This window comes from Amphiura filiformis, chromosome 1 (assembly GCF_039555335.1).
Source record: "Amphiura filiformis chromosome 1, Afil_fr2py, whole genome shotgun sequence".
Taxonomy (NCBI): domain Eukaryota; kingdom Metazoa; phylum Echinodermata; class Ophiuroidea; order Amphilepidida; family Amphiuridae; genus Amphiura; species Amphiura filiformis.
This window is the reverse complement of record NC_092628.1, coordinates 96,092,885-96,115,910: the sequence shown is the minus strand read 5'-3', so window position 1 is coordinate 96,115,910 and position 23,026 is coordinate 96,092,885. Positions and strand designations below refer to the sequence as shown.

General features: G+C 35.7%; 1 protein-coding gene across 1 annotated transcript in view; it reads right to left on the bottom strand.

The window, feature by feature from the left end:
- Positions 1-12,451, bottom strand: part of LOC140158823 (uncharacterized) — a 37,566-nt gene extending 25,115 nt beyond the window's left edge. The window contains 1 exon segment of the mRNA XM_072182057.1: positions 12,220-12,451. The gene's annotated coding sequence lies outside the window, so the exon portion shown is untranslated.
- Positions 12,452-23,026: the final 10,575 nt, after the last annotated feature.

Below are 23,026 nucleotides of genomic sequence, written 5' to 3'. Positions count from 1 at the left end.
CCGAGTGGGTCAACTTGAACATGGTAATCTAAAAGATGCAAAACAGCAAATAATAGGGCATCGTTTTATATCTAGTCTTAATTATACAAACAGGCTATCAAAATGTTAACTTTCATCAGTATCAAACTTAACATTCTGAATCATGAATAATTGGAACTGTCAAAATAACGATTTCCCCCATATTTTCTTTATCCAACACTGAGAGGTCATTATGCACAAATCCCTCAGTCAAGCCTGGGATTTAGGGATTTTCTCTGAAATTTGCATTCTACAAGCACAATTGGGATGTGTTGAAACCATCTTTAGATGTATTGCCATATTACAATAAGGTCTAGTCACCATTCACCAGATGTGGCTTGTTGATTTGCAAGAAGAATAAGCAAACAAACAAATAATTTAAAAGCAAACAAACATTGATGAGGACATGAGCCAGAGGTACAATTCTATGGAGCAAATACAAATTCCAAACAGATTTCAAAGTTGATCTTTTAGAATATTCTAACATTTTACACATTTAATACAAACTTGTGTACGTGCCCCTTATGCACCATTCTTTAAAATTTCTCAATGGAAACCTGCGATTTTTTTGGTGTTCTAAAAGTATTCATATTTCAAATTGAAATAATGTAGGCCTATAGTTTGTTGCTTCTTAGATAATCATGACCCCCCCCCCTTCCGAAATATCAGATCCTGCTAACTCTTTGTGTCTTCTACTTCCATAATCACATCTCTTGATGGAGACAATCCAGACATTTTAGATCTAGACACTCTAGCATAATGCATTAGCAAGATAAACATGCAAGTACTCCAATGTAATTCAATGATGAATGTTGTTTGTTTTCATCACATGACAATGATCTCACATTCACTTTACCACCTCCATCTCACCTTACACATCTCGGTAGACTTCAAAGCTACCCAAAGCCATCATCCATCCAAACCGCCTTTTTCTGTTTACAATGTACATAATTGTTGTCTTGGTATAATGGCCATGGATACATGGTGGCTACTTCATTAGCAAATTCCTTTGATATTACTTGCTTCTGAATTCCTCTTGGCCCATAGACGCTGCTTGGCCCTACCCATCAGTAGTCACAGTAATACAAACAATGGGATGAAATGTTGATAAATTTGAAACCTTGATCCAGGCAAAGACATTTTAAAAGGCATTCTCTATCAGAGATGCTTGATATAAAACCGTAAATGGTACAAAGGTCCAGCCTTAGAAACCAAGGACCAGCCAACATTTTCCAGGTCTGTTTGCTTACGGATATTATTATACATAGGCAACAACTTCAATTGAAGATATTTGACAAATCATTGGCATTTATTACATGCCCCTTATTCTCTGTATTATTCAAAGTTCAAACCAATATAAAATCACAAATTTGGCAAATTGTACAATGTGCATGGATCCATGCACTGGTGTCTGCAAACTTTACATGGATGGAGTTTTGCCAGAACACAAGAAGAGCAACATCGTATCATGAACAGAGCTAGGGTACAAAAACCATAGCATTGATTCACTGCTCTGATAGAGCAAGAGCAACCAAATGAAAGGCTAGCAATTTTGCTCACTGTTGCTCACGTTATTCAAGGGACCTTGTGATTTGCAAATGCTAGTTCTAGTTTAACTCACCATCAAATTCCTTGCAAGTACTCATCATGTATACACACTATAGCAAACTGCCAAATGCATTGTCAATTCCTGGACAGCACCTTGCCATGCGAGCTTTTAAGCAACTCAAGCCAACTAGAACACTGTTTGAATCATCTCATTTCATCTCAGCAGATTTCTTATGTATATCCTCTCTTTGACTCAATGCACAATCTAATCACTGCACTCATTATACCCAGTGTGCCAAATTCAACGACCTGAACAAAATGCATTGAAGCTCAGTGATAAATCAATTCATTAGCATGATTAGTGGATAAAATGTACTCAGACACATTGGAGTCAACTTTTCAGCACCATGTGTCATGAAAATCTCTTCCTTGCTTTTAATATATCTTCAAGAAATAAATGAGATAGACGTAGACGACTAGACGTATTTTTACCAAAAGAGACATGGCTAACCATACACTGAAATCCATAGAAACAATACAAGTCATTTGCATGATAATGAGCATGTCTATCCATAGGGCTTGATAAATAATATCCCTTTGGCATAAACTGAGCACTGGAACATGCATGCTTGACTGGATTAGGTAAATGTGCCGTATCTAGTTGCCTTACAGATAACACCAGCTAAATGATGTCTGTCTATTATCTCTTCTTCTAGGAATGATTTATTTGCAGATTGCAATTACATCTCTATTCCAATGATAAGTGATTGCTGAAGGAGATGCTCATTTAGCACAAGGACAGTGCAGTATTAGGTCTCTGGGATGATTAGAGATAAATGGTGGCCCAACTCAAAAAGTTTGAAAATGGTGTTTATCTGCTTTTTAATCTGAACTCTTCTATAGATTCTAATATAAGGTTAACCAGATGCTCGTACGTGTGCTGATCTTGTAAATGTGCACCCTTTCTTGCTTCTCCACCTTCCATTTTATATCATCAATGCCTATAAATTGATAAATCAAAACCAACAACAGATAGCTATCAATATAATTGCTTTAATACAAATAAATGCCTATAATTATAAATTGATCACTTTAAAGCAACACAGATAAGTCCCAATGCAAATCACTTTATATAGTAGTGCATACAAACCCACTTCCTGATCAGAGAGAGAATGCAAAATTTGATTAGGACAACATCATGCTATCCAACCACTCAAGATGGAAGAGTTCAGTATATAAAGCTACACATAATATTAGTATAGGCCTAGTATAATACTTCTCACTCACTACTTGCATCTCAAGATAGAGAATGCATGAGATCAGAAAAAATGATCTTCTCATCCTCTCTGAGGAGACAAATACCATGACTCAAAAGATAATTGAAACTTCCAATCTTGTACACCTTATTTCCCTGGAGATTCAACACACATCCAAGCCTTTCTTTTCATTTGAAATTGCAGTTTCATTTATCAAATACAAAAAAGATACCTTTCATCACAAGAGCATTACTTCGCTGTGCTAGTTTGCAATCACAATATTGCATAAAGATATTCAATTCCGTAAGTCCGCTCTAGATAAATGCTTTTATTTTATTTTTCAAGTACTAGTGTATTTAGCTTTATCGTAATCACTGCTCATTATATATTCTGTCCAAACATTTTTTTATTTTCACAGACTGGGAATAATGAACACTTTTAGATTTACAATATTTACATTCAAGAAAATGCTTAGACAATTTTAGGTCCCCTATACTATGACCATCTTAATTCCATATTTAAAAAAAAATCAAGATTTTATTGCAGCAAATTTTAATTTTCATTGCAGTATAAAGATGATATAAAAAGAAATTGAATAACAATTTCCATGTTTATATTGTGGTTTCTGGAGTCTCAAAGTCTGAGTTACCAGGGATATTGTTTTCCTATTTCTCTTGTCCGCCCAATCAACTTGTTTTCACTAGCACACATAGTATTGATCCATTCCCTAGCTCCCAGTATTTCCCTATTATTCCCCCCTCCCTCCCTTCACTATTAAATAAAATAATACTCTTTGCTAAATTGCTCACTTCCCATTATGAAAATTGAAATGACTAGATTTGCTCAGCTCCAAATACAGCCATTCAATGCTTTGTTTGATACATTATGGATTGCCAATAGTAAAAGCAAATTGTGAGACTACAAAAGAGAATTTTGAGTTGTACAATGCTAATGTTGACAGCAAACAAAACAACATAGAAGCTCTCTGAAGGTAAATCCCAGTTATCAATATTTGAGCTAGCTCATATAAATCATATACCTTGAAGGTCTATCTGCTTGAAATCCTGACAATCAATAGAACTTTGCGGTTTATAATAATTATTACTATTCATGAAGATGCCCAAATGTATGAACTGCTTTTTTGCCAAAGGGGTGTCGGCTTTCAAGAAAATTTAACAATACTATCCTTTTGGCCAAAGTAGGTGGCATCAGGACACATGTGTTCCAGTATCTGCATTACAACAATACAAGCACAAGCATTATCATGCTTTAATCATGGTGGCAATTTGTGATACTGTGATAAGTTTGACAATATAGAGCACTGCAAATTAAAAATAGGTTTACATTTTACCAAGATAAATCATGTGCATTGATTCGGCTATAAACACAGAACATATTGCATTTTCTCATTTACTCTAAATTAGTTGTGAATTTAATAAACTAAAACAATTGTGTACAAGTTACATTCACTATGTTCAAGGCCTGAGTGATCTACAAATTATTTCGCTAGATGAACAATCATTATTTGGCTAGACAATTTGTGGATATTAAACTGTTTTTAAGTCCATAGAGTTGGAAATAACTCCCAAGGTTTAGGTTAGGTAGCTAGCGTAAGCAATGACGCAGCGATGCACTTCTAACTATCCAACACCGCGCATGATTTGAGCGTTAGATTTGCCATCGCATTAATTGAGGCTGGTTTGGCAGCTCTAGGCTCTTGAGTATATAGCTTCTTTCTTCAGGGGTCAATCAAAGGTCAGTCCTCAGAGCATATCAGCTAACAATATCACAGAAGGTGTAAAAATATAATAAAACTTCATTAATATTTCAATGCATTAATGGTTAACTTCTACCCATCGTTTCTTCAAACCTATTGAACAGGCGGCACACACAGAAACCTGATCATAAAAGCATGAAATAATGATGTGGAATTGAGGATCATGTTTTGTGCCTGAATCATGATATTGTCACCAAGATGCAATCATCCAATAATTTATATGACTGAGCAGACATCTGGACCATAATTTGTACTAAAATCACAGAATATGCAATATTTATGCTCAAACATTTAACACATTATTTCAGCAAAATGAATATACAATGTTGAGGAAAGTCAATTTTCATTCTTTTGCATCATGATCAAGACCTTAAAATCAGCTTTAATAATGTGATGTAAATGCTATCAAAAGTGACATGTAAAAGAAAGCAAAAAGGATTTAATTGATAAATCGAAAATCAGCTTGCTCAAAAGCAACTTGGGTGACATTGTCCACACACAGTTTGCTTGATCAGATAGCATAATATTTTAATAAATCCACACAAAACATGCAGTACGTGCATCTTTCACTTAGAAAATCCAATAAACATTTAAGCATGTTACTTTAATATTGGATTGTATGGCTGAATGAATGACACCTGTACATGTTATATTACACACTACAATTATGACTTAATAAATCAAAAATATTATTCATATTTTATGAATAATCCCAAATCAGGAAATCTTGAGAACCACCTCAAGGATATCACATCAAAAGATCCGCTCCAATAGGACAAAAAGCCTTTAATTGTTTGCGGTTGTCTTCTGAAGACAGCATTTCCTCATTAACAGTACACACATAGCCTATGTCAAATTCAGCTGTCATACCAATGTATATGTACTTTTAGTTCTATTAATGAGTTACACTTTCACCTGCTCGTTGCTATGGTTAATTAGACTTACCGATTGGCTCTTTATCAGCTCCCAAAACAGAATCAATTCTAAACTTCCTTCAATTTACTCAACTAAATTCTGCACTTCTGTAGTAATACTAATAGGCCGTATTACATATAGGACACTAAAATGACTGAAACTTCCAATTTGCAACATGTATGCAACCTGTACTATGAATTCTATGAAGTATGAAAGGTGAGAAATTGAAATTCAATTTTTTGGACATATTAATAAATATGCCAATAGTCTAGTGTTGGCAACCCCCTTTATTATTCCTATTACACAGCATGTTATACCAAATTCAATAGACATACAAAATACATTGGCAGAATGGATGATTGATCAACAATGGATTCTTTAACAATAAAGATTATTGTGTTTGAGATTGAAAATATTGTTGAATCTTTGTTCATGACTGCTTGCATATTACTCCATAAAATAAATTGAACTGAGTTTAAAAGGTCTGGTTGTATACACTGTCACTAATCATATAAGTTGGCAATAAAAGTGAAGAGTTCAAATACCTACTTGCTTTCATTTCTAGGTTTTCCTTTTGTTAGGCTGTCCTTCTCAATGATCCAACCAAATGCATGATTGTACTTTATACAAAATGAATGCACTTCCAAAGAATTCCAATCATGAAATGAAGGTTTCAGATCTATGAAAAATGTGTTATGACACTTACATGTACAGGACCCGTGTAAAATTTGGTCCAAACATAATTTGATGAGTCTCACACATACTTCAATCAAAAATTTGGCCCAACATTATTTTGTTAGAGCAACTTGAATTACACAACTTTTTGGCCTGAATCAGCCCAAATTCAGAATTCAAAATTGTGCATGGATCAAATCAAACATCCCATATTCCTCAATAGTCTAACTCATGAACATCTCACACCAAGGGAAGTGAAGTCTACTGCATATCTAACGTTAGTGCGTCCAGTCTTAGAGTATGCTGCGTGTGCATGGGACCCATACAGGGCGGGACTCATAAAGAAGATTGAAAGTGTGCAGAGAAAAGCTGCAAGATTTTGCACAGGGGATTACCAAAGAGAAAGTAGTGTCACTCAGATGCTGGAAGATCTCGGATGGGACACTCTAGCTGTCAGAAGGAGAGAAATCGTTTAGCTATGTTTTACAAAATCCAAAATGAGTTGGTCGGAATCAACAAAGAAGCCTATATTCAAACTTCTTCTGCTGCGGGTTTGAGAAGAAACCACCACCTACATGTTGAAATTCCATTCATCAAGAAGGACGTCTATAAAAACTCATTTTTCCCAAGAACTGGAAGGGCATGGAATTCCCTCACTCAAACCACTATATCAGCCCCATCTTTAGATATATTCAAGAAAAACCTCTAGCTTGCAGGTCACCAAATAGTTAGCGATTTGCGGTTTTCGCCCTGCTGACTACAACTTCAGAAGGTTCAGAAGGTTCAAGGATGCACCCACGTTATGACAATGAATACCCTCTACATGTAAATTGCAACATTTGAATCTGTTCATCTATGATAATGTAGATGAAAGGCAAACCACCTCCTGTAAACTTTCAACCAAAGATAGATACTCACCTTAAACTTCTCACGTGCCAGAACAGAGAACGACAATGTGAAATGATTTGAAATATATTATATCATTTTCACAATAATTTCTTAAGAGATATTCACAGTTGGTAGCCTGTTTACACAGTGCTGCATAGCAAGTCCCAAATCAAGCGTAAATGGAAAAACATCACGTTAAGTCAACATATTTCTCACATGTCCCATGGAGCAACGAATGGAGCTGCACTTCGTGGTGGTGTGCGTAAATAAAGATGTAGAAATTCTTATATACTGTGATCTAGTATTTGATATACCAGCCTACATAACCTACAACTCTCAAAAGAGTGATTTCAAGCCATGTCTAGTGTTTAGAGTACAACAAAATACTAAAATGGAAAGAAAAACAAAAAAAATTAATTTTAAGAACCATGCGATGGAAAGAATTTAAACACTCTATACCAAAGCTGTTTCAGATTTTACTTACTCTCTAATCTCTTGATTTCAAGTTATTTCATTTTTTAGTGCCGTGAAAAGGAAAAACTGAGTGGATTAAACTCTTCCTAGTGTAAACCCAACTTACCCAATATTTGTACTATGTTTAAGGGGGTACTACACCCCTGTGGTAAATTTTTGACTATTTTTGCATTTTTCTCAAAAAATAATAACACACTGGTAACAAAAGTTATACATATTATTGGGGCAAGGAATCCAATTACTATACTGAAATTTCAGTGACTCAAGACAAGCGGTTCAGTATATATGATAGGAAACGAGGTACATCCCAGCGGTACCTTATTTCTTATCATAAATTTATATAACAAACCGCTTGTCTTGGGTCTCTGAAATTCCAGTGTAGTAAGTGGATTCCTTGCCCCTATAATATACATAACTTTTGTTACCACTATGTTATGAGTTTTTGAGAAAAATGCAAAAATAGACACAAATTTATCGAGGGGTGTAGTACCCCCTTAATATGGGCACTAGAATGACAAAATCATTAAAATCAATGTTTTTTGCCAATAAAATAAAATACCCACCCATTATTCCCAGAAATTACACTAATCACACTGCAGTCAGACATGCATTACACAAAATTTGTGAATTCTGTGGACTTCCTCACAAGTGATACTCACCGCATTGCATGCCAATGAATCACATTAAATTATTATAAACCACAGCTGTGATTGATGACTTTCTATTCAATACAAAGCAAATTCTTTCTCTTTTGTCTAAATGGAATTCTTTTTACAACCCAAACAATTAAATATCCTTACCCTGGGGAAATGAACTTCATATATATCTTCATCAGCATAAAAGAATGTATACTATTGTGTGTATTATAAAGGCACCCAAATTAACCTAATGAACTTGTCCAATAAAACAAAAATTGCCTAAGAATTCAGGAAGTATCTACAATGATCTAGGCAACTTTCCTGGATCTAGGCTATAAAATAGTTTTGTTGCATAGATTAGACGAGATCATCTCCAATAGAACCAATTTGTAATCCATTACATTGAGATTTAATGCAATTTGTTTACTCATTGTGATAATTACAGGATTATCTTGTTTGACCATGTTACTTTCAATGTACAAAGTCATACGTACATTAAAAGTTAAGATAAGTCAAGGTAAAATCTAAAGTATTAGTATTGAGAATATTGCAACTGAATGCTGGTTGTTTCCTTTTCCTGTTTATCGAAGGATAAATAAATTAATTGAACTAAAAGACAATGGATAATACCGATATTAATGATCATAAAATTCTAAGTAAACTTGCCACAAGGTCTGCATCATTCAGATATCAAAACACAAGATTATGATAGTCTTGAGGAAAATCTCCTAAAATACCACTTTAATTTCTGTAAAGGAATATTTTTTACAGATTAAAAAAAAAGTTTTTTAATTTTAGCAAAAAATTGTACAGACAAGACCATATCAACTAGGCCTAGAGGCAAATTGCCACACAATCATTAGGACCTGTTATAAAATCACAATTACTGAATTAGCACACATAAGTGATAAAAGCCTACTACTTGTATGTCAACTTATCAAATTTAAAAACAAAGGCAAACTAACAAAAAACCGAGAATGACAACTCAAGTTTTTAAGTTTGTAAAAACAATGGGTGTCCGTTTCAAAGGTACGAACTGTCAGTTTTATGATCTACAAAATGTACACTTCTCACACAACACAAATATATCACCATTTTTCAAAATTAATTATTTCCTTCCCCTTCTAGAATCTGTGATTTGTTACATCCATAATATAGGCTAATCAAATTTTTTTTAAACATCAAAAAATGCAAATATATGAGTGCTTATCACCATGCTATTAGCAGATGGTCAGGTGTGATACTTGGACAGATGGCAAAGTTGCAGCTTGGATGATTTTGTATCACCTCAGCATCATCATCATCCATCACCTTGGCCAAATATCATCTCACTTTCCCCCACAAATAATTCAGTTCGCAGTTTCCTCTGGACAAGCTCAAGGCAGATTCACTTGACTGAGCCAGATACCTGCGACTGGCATAGATCCTCTGATCGCCGACACCTTTGGTGACATGGCTGTTCTACCAAACACCCCAAAAGAAACTCAGCCAGGCAGTTTGCAATGGTTCTTTTAAGCGCAAGTCCTTGTGTATACGTGCACGACGTCAAACATTTGCATAAGGCCTTCTGCAAAATAATACGCAATGCAACTTGTAAAAAGACCTCTGCAAAACATTTTAGCCTACAGGTAGGCCTAGTTATCATTTTTTACAATACTTCAAAAATGCAAATACAACCAGTCACCAACAGTATCTAGAGCATACTGAACATCAAGCATAATTTATGCTACAACCAGTTCACCACTGTATTTCAAAAATGATTAAAATACAAGTCATAAAATTATATTTTTCCCCATTTCCTCCATTTTGGTCATAATTTCCAGCATGTAGCAATGCTGTAATAAATTCACCATATTTTACAATCTCAGTCATTGTTTCTAGTGATCTGAATCCAAGCAACTAATGAATGGCCAAGCCTAATGAATAGCTTTCTTTATGAGTGTTCCTGATGCATAGATTTAGATAATGAATGAGGTCATTATGTAGGCTTCATTAGCATGGGTCTCTAATTAAGATGATGACCCACACAATGCATCTTTGTCTTACCGGATGTTTGGATTATTCCAATATTGGGATGTTTGTCAATGTTTGTTAGAGGATTATTAAAAATGCATCATACTGACTGTTCATTTGCTTTTGGTATGCATAATTACAAGTACACACAGTTATGCAAAGTGCAACATACATCTATGCATAAGCAATTAAATCCTGCTGAATTAGAAAATAGTAGGAGCAACAATGAAACAGTTTTAACTGTTATCTGTTAAAACAGCAAGTTTGATGCAAGGGTTTGAAATTCCTACAAGCGAGTACGGTAAGGGTTTAAAAACAAACAAATATAAATAAACTATAAACAATGTCATTCAGGACAGGAAAACAAATTCAAGTCAAGCACAACATTTACTAGTATAATTGTCATAATATATTTTGGACCTAATTCTGAAGTGAAGCTGTTTTATTTTTCCTACAAATTTTGCAGGCCAAAAAATAGTGTTCCAGAATTCACTTATTTTTCTTTTTGTTAATGTTCAACAAGCTTGTCATTCAATTATAAATTGATACATTGTATGAAATTGAAAAATTCTGACCTACATGTCAAACACCAAAATGACACACAAAAAATTTAGTTTTCAGTTATTGCTTCACCCCGATGTCAATCACACTATAATTTCCAATAACCATCCATCGATGATGGCATAGCCGCTATTTTAATTTGACTAGTATTGATTCACAACTAGAACATGTGTGCACTGCCGTGCCTTATTGATGATGAGTATTTATTGTTGTCATATTACATATCAATATTGTCTACTGGTTCTGTTACAATGTCAATACCAACATGTTCTAATTAGATTGCCATTGATCTATACCATTAAAACATTAATATTATTTTGCAAAAACTTGTTTGGCAAACATCGGCAGCAACAATTAAAATTTACACAATCACTTTAGCTTTCATTCCAAGAATGAAAACAGACATTTTCACTCTATATTCTGAGAAATTCCATATCAATCAAATTTGAACAATACTGCAATGACACTCAGCATATGGAATTTTGCACTGTAAAATAACATACATCTCAAAAACAGCTCATGTATATAAGGTTTTTACACTCACAATATAAAATAGTGATAAAAAATATTGAATTCATAAAAAAAACTGTTTTTGTTATTGTTAATTAATATTAATAATAGTTTATTTTATTGCTCATCCCTACTCACTATGCAGTGATGCAGGTTCAAGTCAGAAAGTGCAGATGTCTTACAAATTATGCAAAACAAATTGAAAATGCATGCTGATTCCAAGAAATCCACACAAATTCCTGCCTTTAGGTACATTGTAAGCACAGACCCTGGAAAGCATTCTTTACTAGTGTCAGTGTTCGAGTCTAGCTGGGATAAAAACGAAATATAATATTTTCATAATTGGTACCAATGATATCATATTGCAATATTCTTGTCAAGCTTTTTGCATTAGAACAATTATTCAATTCTGTGCATAAAATGCCAAGTCATTAGGATGTACCTTTAGTTACATTCTTTGGCATAATTCATTAATTGTTGGGTTTGTGACATAGCTCACTTTCAAAAATCCCAATTGCACCAAAGACTGGATCATGGAGTAAAATATGACGTGCCCTACCTTGAAAAATAATGAAACTGCAGCCCTGATATTTCTCCATCAGAAAATAGCACCATTTGTACATTTGTGAGTTAGTTATAACTTCATTTAACCAGTTGTGATGACATGTGTCGTGATGACATACGTCACATTCACACATGAAAAGATGTCATAACAATTTACGCTGCAAATGTGCTTTAGAATAATCTTATAACCATAACAAAGTGTACCATGCATTATAGATACAAGCAATTTTTAATGCTTAAACCAGCATCATGTTCAATACACTGCAACAAATGGGGTTATTTTAACACCCTGGTTCATTCACAGTTCACACATCATAATGCACACACAACTACGCAAACAAAACAGAATTACCCTAATGTTTTCACACAACTCTGTACTTACCCCAACATCAACCAAATGATGACATCATATCCTCGGTCAACTTATTCCATGGATACTGCATACAACATTATGAGAACGATCACAGAACTACTTCCATTTAGATAACAATAAGTGATGTACATCCATTGTATTTACTCATAATCCACCTGTAGTACTCATTTACATAGTTTACAATCACATCTTGATCTGCACACATTTGTTACAACCTGAATCTTGCCAATAATTGCATCTATACTTCAGTAGCTCAATGCTCTATACAGTTTTGACAGATCCTCTATACTAGTAACGACAGAGTGCACTGTTCTTCTGCACGTACGTGCGTAGCACACAATAGACTTATTCCAACTACCAGGACTACCGTATCATGCGCATCACTTGTGCATGCATGTGCTCACACTGTGGATGTAATTAGAGAACTATGGGTTGAGTGCCTGTGCTTCGCTATAAGGTTTTCTAAAGTTGGGACTTAAAATTCAGTATTCATATCATAGTGTCAGGCTATATTTATCCAGTTCCAGGTCAGTTCAAAGTGCTGCCCTTAATTAATGAATCTACTCTTACTTGATTCTAAGCTTCTCTTCATATAATTCACATGTCACTATGGCAACACTATGAGGTCTGTTTACTAACAACTAGTGTTATCAACAATGTTATATTCCTGTACTGCCCTCAATTTTGCATCACATTCACATACTAGTATTCAGATCTCATTCATCATCTCACCACAAAATATAATTACTGGACTTAAAATCTTAAATCATTTAATTATAACTTGAATCAAGATGGTTAGAGACCAGTTACCATACTAACTTGCATTCCCAAGTAATTGTGGTTGGAAACCACTTTCTGAAACTTGCAGAGAGGAATTTGGTTGTAGAATAGGTTTGAAAATATGACTACATTGAACAGACATTACTTTCCTACCAGAGAGAAATATTTAGGACCCCTACCTTTTCAAAATAGAATAAAAAACAAAACCATCTCTCAACAGGAAAGAATTACAACTATCAACAAAAGAACGAAACTTGTCAAATGAAATTGTGTCTACACGTGCCTCAATGTATCTATCCTAGCAGAAAAATGACACAAAATATTATTTTTATCAAGTCAAGAATCTCATTAAGTAGTCTGCTACATACAACATCCCACCGCAAATGTAGGAAGGAGAATATTTCTGCCTGAGTGAGTTTTCAAAGTTAAAAAGCCGACATGAGGTCCATCAGGGCATATGGCGGAGTTCACCTGTATGCAAATATAATGCCAGAAATCAAGCAGAATGGTTGCATTATTTGTATTAATGACCATAGGGTATTTAAAAGGAGGTGAAAAACATTTCACAGCCACAATTTTTTGACAAAACAGTGTGTTATTATATTGCAGAACAGCTGTCAGAATAATACCAACAATTAGAAAAAATTTGTCTTCATTTAGGTCATGAATGGACCACAACACAGTAAAGTCTTGTTGTAAACACTGCAAATGAGAAGTAAGAAATATTTGTTTACTGTGAACACCATGTTCTACCCATTCCATGGGCAGCGTTTGAGCTACATTGAAAAAACGGTATAAAAACATGTTTTGTAACATTTCTATAAAAAATAGAATTGTATTTTTTTTCACAAAATGTTAGTTTTCACTGTCAGATGTGTCCTCATTTTGGCCCAAAGAGATGAGGCAATACAATGTAAATCACAAAGCAATATGAGCCGCTCCTTTATTCGATGAGTCCAGTCGGTTCTTTTGATATGTCATGACCGCCCACACGCCATGTACGCCCTTTACGTCCATCGTGCATGCGTTTGACTAATATTTCCATCATAATATAATATTTAGTTTATTCAAAATCTCAGATTCTGACAGAACTACAGCACCTAAAGTCTTGATTTTGGCAGGGTAAAAATACCAAAAAATATTGAGGACGCCCTCCTCAGCAAATGTTACAATATGGCTTTAAAAGGCATTGATGGCCGCATGCAGCCAGCGATGTACACCAATGTAAGGAAAACTGAACTACATGTAGGCCTACATTTACATCCACAGTAAGGCAAAAAAAAACCCAACAACCTCAAATGGGTGTCTGCACTTGAAAGGCGGATTGACATCCAGTCATCCGCAGTTGCCTGCGTTTAAATGTAGCCTACTTGTAGGGGTGGGGGTGTGTGTATGCAGTGTGTAAAGCTCAAGCTTGCAGCATAAAAATGTCATGTTGGATATTTTGGAATTGATGCAAATTATTCTCCAGAAAATAACTTGCTAAGTTGCAACTTGCATGCATGATTAGCACTGTCACTTTCTCATTCTGCTACTGTTTGCATGTACACACAGATCTGTGATGTACCATAGTTCAAAAGAGGCCCAAGCAGATGATACTGGATTCTGAATGAAGCAGCTGAGCTGGCACTAACATGACCTTGGACCAACTTCCTAAAATCATCATCAAAATACTACAATTCATGGTATGCTGAGATGGTCCCTAAATACAAGTGGAGCCCACCAAACTAGTAGGGCCATGTGTTCCTTCATAAACTGTTTTACCCCTGGGGAGAAATTGCTATTACAAAGAGCTCAATTCTTCCCTACTCTCAGTTAATCACTGAAGCCTACTACATCATACATTTACACATGCACCATGGTCAAATTTAATACACTGAATGGTGTCATTTATGACATAAAATGACATGGTATTGGCCTTTTTGGCAAACTACAAATAAACTTTTCAAGTTGATGAGAGTACTGGTCAAGGTTAAGAGACTCATTATAATTTTGAAGTTGGCAATGAGATGACAGGGAGGATCAGAGTTTAGCACCCACCATGCCACCATCACACTAAAATTACCAAATAAATGGTTCCTTGAATATTAAATGCCACAGTGAAATAACAATGGCAATGGTCTTTGCCATAGACAACAATGTTTTGGCACTTTTTATATTACCTTTTATATCACATTTATCTTGTGACCTTTTATTATGTATTTTTGTATAAATTGACAGATGTTTGTGACTGAGTTGACAGAGTTGAGTTCAAACATGTGCATATATTAATTAACTTTAAAGGTACACATTCTTATTGATGTTTATTTACACCCCACCCATTTACAATTAATTTACATACCAACTGCAAGATCACCTGTAGAATTCTAATATGTCCCAGCCAACATCTCAAATACCTGTCAATGTCATCTTATGTACTTTCAGTTCTGCTTGTCTCAGGTTATTACCAGTGATGATACCAGTCCCGTATACATGTACAAATGTACATGCATTTTGGACTTGGACATATATTTTCAAGTGTCTTTCTCATTAATAGTTAATATTGAATAAACCTACCAAATAAGCAATTTGGAGGATGATGATACATGATGATGATGTTCAACAAGAAAGTTTATTCCAAAACACTATCCATAAATACATGCATCTATGATCTAGAGGATCTAGGAGTCTGTTAACATGGTACACCTAAAGTTGTAATCCAGGACAGCACAGGAAATACGGTTTATCAAAAAACTAACATTGTTTTAGCTGATACCAGATCCAGTGTTTATCATTATCAACCTGAGAAAACAGGTGCTAATTTTCACACCGCCCTTTCATTTCTAGTCTATTTAGCCCCGGGATTTAGCCAGACCTGTATACTACGCAACCATCACATCATAGATCGTCATGCATTTTACACATGGTTTTCATTGCATTGCAATTGCATACAGCCAACGTACATTGAACCCACAGGTACCAGTACCAGAAGTTTGTTAATTGTCAACTGCAAGCTGCATGGGAATGCCAACAGAATTATATTCTTTAAATAAATTAGTTGATTGACTACATATAGATACTTGCCTTCTTAAATAAATTCCTTCACATCCAAGGCTAAATGCGTTTCCGTTTCTATATTCCTTCAAAAATGCGTCAAAATTTTACCAACTTGTTCCAACTTGTTTCTAAGACGTTGCACAGCAGCCTTGCCCCAGACTCAGGTGAATCAATATCTTAGGATTTTTTAATTGCATTCCATAACATTCACAGCCAATGTTGATACAGCCCACTCTTCTTCTCCACTCAATGAAGTACAGCTCAGTGCATTATAAAATGTGCATATTTAATTAATTCCATAATTTTTCCACTCACAATCTGGCATGGCACCACTGGCCAAAATAAGAAGAACCAGTCTGCCTGTAGATTTTTATATGCACCAACTTCTTGTCACAACATTGGAATAACCACTAAGTATGGCCCTGATGGTTGCTGTACTATGGAAGTCAAAACCCGGTGTCGTCACTTAACATTCAAAGGCGTAACACATGATCGTTCCCTAAGTCAAAAATACCCCCCCTATTTTGCGCGGTTTTAAGAAAATTTTCGTCATTTTTACCCCTATTGTACACTAAAACGGGTACAAATTAGCCTTAAAAATACCCCTATTTTTGCATTTCAAGTACACTTTTACAAAAGTACCCCTTTTTAACATTTCAAGAACACACAAAAACACTTGTTCTGATTCATTGTCTTTTCTGAGGAGAACTCTGTTGTCCTTTTAATATATAAATGAGGAAAATAACAGAAAATATATACAAATACATCCAATAGGATGCATCATGTGATTTCAACATTATCATGATTCACAAAAATATACCCTATTTTTTAATTTCGAGTACACCGTGGTCAAAAACAACCCTATTTTTTAAACATCGCGAATATAAAATGTTCGCGAACATAGTTTAAAAATAACCCCTTTTTTTTTTATTTTTTGAACGATCATGCGTACACATAGTCAATGTTAAGTGACGACACCGGGAGTCAAAATTGGAACTGATCACTTCAAAGAGTTTTTACACCAAACTGATTTCAAAGTAAAACTCTACACACATTCTGATACCATTATTAGTGGATGACTCTCGTCCAATCACAATGCACCATTCACAATGGAGTAAGTGACCCTGAGGTGACTCACAGATTGATTCAACCAAAATAAACCCACACGCATTACTGCATGAGTGCAGGGTTCCCAAAATTTGGAGCCCAAATCAAGGAACAAATCATCAAAAATCACCCAATATTTCTTAACTTATGATTTCTACAAAACAGAAAACTTAAATTGGAAATTTAGATAGCAAATGTTGAAAATATACCCAATTGTGTTCTTAACCACCGGTTTCCATGGGACAAAATAATGAAAACATGAACAATCAGTGCATTAAGCATCATCAAAAATCACCCAATTGGGCCCTATATGTTAACTTTGCTAATCCTGTATGAGTGTGCCCTCTACACCCTAGCAGGGATTTTCTGACATTTCAGGGACAGTCCCAGTTTATCATTATTATTCAGCAGGTTGATATTACAATAACAAAACAAACCATTCTTCTTGTCTTGGCTAGATTTTCTGGGGTGATGAATTTGATCACAGAGATCTTGGAAATGGGAACAAAGATTTTATATCTTTGGTAAATAGATGGGAAGTAATTAAATAAAGGTTACAATGAGTGTAGTCAAAAACTTTGCGCCATTAAAATAAACTTGCCTTGTTCACCTGAAAGCCAGAGAGCCGCCCTTTATTGATTAGGCCAAAAAAAAAATTGTTTGTTTGTCCTCCACAGCTTTAAAAGAGGACGCGCGGGCGGGCGGATTTTTTTTATTTTAATTTTTTTGTTTGGGATTTGGCGCATTCCTGGACCTAGCTAGAGCTAAATGCTACAATCATTCATGGTGACTTAAAAAAAAAAACATTTTGTTTCATTAATATGCAGTTAAAGTTATAATTTGTGTTCATGTCATATCATAGTCTGTGTTACAGACTGGGAAACTGATTACTACCCATGAGCTACCAACATGTGTAGGAGTACAGCATGGTAAATATTGAGTTGGTTTCCCAGTCTGTGCCAACATGAAACTTATCGTATCGCATTGCCATAAGAAAGTTTCCCCAGTTTCCCCAGACCTTATTTGGCATTTCTCCATCCTTATATGGTATTAGAGGTGTGGCTTACGTATATCAATCACGCCAGCCAAGAAATTCACTCATGACCATCATGACACCCCGCTGCTTGGATAACAGGTGGTAATTAGTTGCGGTTTGGACCAGACCTGCATGCAGCTATAGCTGGCAATGCAGCATGCATTGCTCTCTAGCACAGCTCAGCTAAAAATGGGTCGCAATAATCAAATTAAGAGTTTTGACTTCATTCATAGATTTTTAATACTTTTGGAGTATAAAATTAACAAGACAGGTTTGTTTTCCTGTATGTAGGCCTATGTGGTCTGAGTTGGGGTGTAAAATCACGTGTAATAATATGCTTCTGTCAAATTAGTTCTTAGCCTACTACATGTACTACATGACTTGTTTGAAAAAGCCGACAATTTGTGGAATGACGGCCCAATATGGTCGGGAATATGGTTCATGTTCAAGTTTTGACCGGGAGTTTTGACTATTAGTCCTAGGCCTATAAATTATTGCTTTAAATGGTGTGTCGGGTGTCTAAAGCAGCTTTAAGCAGAAACGAAAAGGGCAACTTCTTTATGCATACGCAGGGGGAAATCTGAGGGGAATGTCACCCCTCTCTCTCTCTCTCTCTCACCCCCTATGAATTTGGAAAAAAATGCAATATGAAAGCCCGATTTAAACCATTTAGCTCCATTTGGTGGACGATTTTAGAAAAAGTGAAAATGAAGTCCCAAATAAAGCCATATTTGGACAATATTCACTATTAATGTAGGCCTAATTATGAAGTTCCTTCTCTTTTGGTTTGTTTTCCGGGTTGTTTTCCGGGTTGTTTTGTGACGAGGAAGAAAACACGGAAACAGTCTCATAAAGGCCTTTATATACTTCTACTTGATATAAAAACTCGGCAGCTTTGTGGTCATCGATGCGCCGACTGCTGCAGCAGAAATGATTTGAAAAGAGAGTGTATGGTCCAAATTAAGTGATTGGTTCATCACGTTTCAAATATTATATCAGAGAAGGTGCGTCATACATGTACCCATATTTGTTTTATATAGGCCTACTCCAGTATTTATATTAAATATTGGAATTCTACACTCAACTTCAAGCATCATCACTTCAGTTTCCGGGATCAGCTTCCCTGGATGTTCGATTGTACCAAACATCAAGGTCACCTCCGATCAACGTTGACCCGACCCGGACCAAGTGTTGTGATGGGTCGTGTTTACCATGCCTGATTAGCACAGTATGATGCAATCATGATAATTAGTTGATGATAGACGAAGTTATATTTTGGGTCTATTAATCAGTGATTATTAGTGAAAGGGCGGCCCGACTTTGACAGGTAACGTGACTTAGTTGCGATACGAAAACACTGCACATTGGCAAAGGCGACTCACGGTCGCCGCTTCGGGCGATCAAGCTCGCTCTCGCCGCTTCAGCGGCGAGCTGGTCGCCGCTCCGCGGCGACCTGATACTGCCGCCGGGCGCGAGCTGTCGCAACCCGGCTCCCCCCTCGGCAAGGATCGTGAGTCGTCTTTGACAAAGACTAGTCATATCATAGTCTTTTAATGATTTCAAATCCAATGTATTTTGAAGTCACTAAAAATAATAGACTATGACATGAACACAAGTTATAACTTTGCATATTGAAGACACAAAATGTTTTTTGGGGGATTTTTTAATTTTCAACCATGAAAGATCTTAGTATTTAGCTCTAGCTAGGTCCAGAGATACTTCAAATCTGAAAAAAAAAATGAATTTTACTTATTTTTATTTTTAAAAAAATTGGTCAGGCCTTCATCTGAGGAGCGGGCGGTGGATGACAAACAATCAACTTTTTTTTTTTTGGCCTTAGGTAAACACCTTGCATTTACCTTTACCTTTATCAATAGTAATCAATAAAGGAAAGCTTAAAGTAATCTCAGTGCATGAATTTGATTATGGGGTGGATTGATAATGCTTTGTGGTGAACACAAGGAAATCTATGCACAATATAGAGGTTATCCATGTTCTATAAGGTGCATATCCTATCAACGACTGCTATACCTTGTTTAGGACATTCTAAAGAAGTACCTGCATGTGCAACCATGACTGTTTCAAAATAGCCCGCCAAAGTCATGCAGGTAACTCCGAGGTCGTGCATTGAATTAGTTTGAATGAGGAATACTACGGGAACCAGTGCCTTTTGTTAGAAGTCACACATGAGTGAAGTGGATAACCTCTATTCCAGGACCATACTCCGGAAAATACCGTACATAAGGTACTTTAGGTATTTTTGTCTCAGCACCATTCTAACCATGAAATTTACTTTATTTATTATCTCCAAGTTTATAAAGCTTTACAGAAGATTGTAAAAATCCCTGTAAATATGTTACTTTCTTCCAGTGGGGGTACTTAAGTTTGGTTTTGTTAGGGGTGCACTGCTGAGAATTTGAAAGTGGACCCATCAATATACTTATATTTCAAGAAATTTGGACCAGTCAAAATTTTCAGCCACATTTAACCCAAATTGTCTTAGTTTTTAATAACTTTCCCCCAAAAATTTGGCGAAATTTCAAAAATGTTGACCATATAGAGGCAAAATTGGTTATTTTCCAAAAAAATTAAGACAATTTTGAAAAAAGGACCCATCCATATACCAAAATTGGCCTAAAGGGGTCATTGATATACCAAAATGCTGAAAATACTACCCATGTTAGTGGAACATACCTGTTTGGTCATTTGTACTGAGTACCTCCCCTGGGCTTCCTCCCTCCCTAGCTCTCCCTTGATCCCTCTCCAGCCCTCAAAATTCAACAAGATCAGAGACATCCTATTAAAACATTCTGAAAGATCCTATCACTAAGTTCAGAGATTTCAAGTTTTGTAAACTGTTTCACCTACATGTAACCAGCAGAATAAGTTGATGTAAGTAACTGCTCAATGCTCCACAGGTTTGGATTGATTAATAAGCATCTAGTTCAATTTAATCATTATTTTATCAAAACACTTCTGTGTTTCTTCCATAAAACACCCTACCAACTTCCAAAATAAATCTAACTTGGTGTTTCAGTGACAGTACGGATTAATAGTTTGTTGGCCTAAACATACAAAGTAGTTCATTAATATTATGCATAAATAATGCACATTATGTAACTCATACAACCGTAAGCTATTCAGAACCCAAACTAGTAGTGGATATCGGCTGTCGGCACTTACTCAAAATATGCCTATATCTATTTATACTGGACACTTGATATCACTTCACATTTTGTTACCAAGCATAACTGGCCAACTAGCAATCCGGTTCTCTACAGCATGTTTTTACTGATCATGAAGCTCTACATGTACTGATGTTCAAAATAAGGGTTGCTGCATGTACTGATTGATGGTACAGTTCTGAACTTTTCGGTGTGTACCTGAAGTACTGAAAACTCTTTAATAAGTTGTAACAAGTCGGGTGCGTCAACAGTTTGCTTTCAAACTTCTGGTACAAACATCACCAGTCAATCTGTTGTGTGGAAAGTAGCTAATGGTCCACTGTTCATCACACCAAAAGTTTGTTACATGGTTACACCGATGTGAATTCTCCTACCGGTATCACTCCAAACCAAATCATGTATGTCACCCGAAACCATTCCCCAGTAAAAAAGATGCAGAATGTCGGACCTGCCTATCTTATACCGGGCATCCCTGAGAGAACTGAATCGTCGGAAATGTACATTGTAGGGTATTTTAATGCCCAAACTAAAAATAAGTAAATAAATGTGGATGAGCAGTATGTCAACTTACAGAGATTTTTAGAATTTTAGCATTTGACCACTCCATTCTTGGTAAGCCATTTTACGAAACCACCTCATTTTCAAACCGTTCCATGGATTTAATATCGATCAATAATCATTAGGAGTGCCACTGTGCACTGTGCACATGTGGCATTCATATTTGTTATTGATTGGTATTTGACTATGTGGAGTGGGTTGAACATGAGGCATGTCCATAAAATTCTTATATCTCAAGAACAGAGGGGTCAAATTGTCAAAATTCAAAAAGTAAGTGATAACCGTTTTATTTATTAACCACATCATTCATTTAGTTTTGGTTGGTTTGGGCAATAAATTCCCCAAAATTAATGTTCCTGATGATACAGTTCTTTCAGGGACACCCTGTACATGTATGACACAAATAGATAACAAAAATTCCTACCTTTTACTCTATTGGTTGGATGCGATTTAAATTGATTCAAAACCATGAACACAGCTCTACTAGAACGGATTCAGTTCCTCTGATCATCATGATACCCTTGATTAGTGTGATTAGTGCGCGAAGCGCACATGGCTGCAAAGCCACTCCACTCGAGGCTGCCAGAGCGAGCTGTTATAATGCCAGGGAGAGTCTGCCACAGCTCCACATGTATTCCTTCTTGTGATGGAGGGACTTAGACTTAAATAATTGCAGAAGAACTACTACAATCATACCACTTCATCAATTACTGTTCAGATGATACAAGCTGTTAGTGTTAGCCAACCGTATGAAACAAGCAAACAAACTTGAGGCTCTTACAAGTGACATTCCATGCTTGGCATAATTTAATCAAATATTTCCGCACAAATTAACCATACGCAATTAATCCTTTTCATTAATTAACTATAGTACCTCTAGGCTACAAATTATTTAACTTTAAAACTTCAACACAAAACCAGAGAAATGTTACTAATTAAATCTTGAAGTAAATTTCCACACAAAAAAAATCAGGCTAGGATCGTATCCTATACCGTGAGCAACGATTAACAAATTAGCTTTCATCAAATCTCTGCATCCTTTGAAGTGTACTGGTATCCAACCAAAGATTTACTAAGACCGTTGAAACCGCAATGGCGGACCACTTCTTAAGAG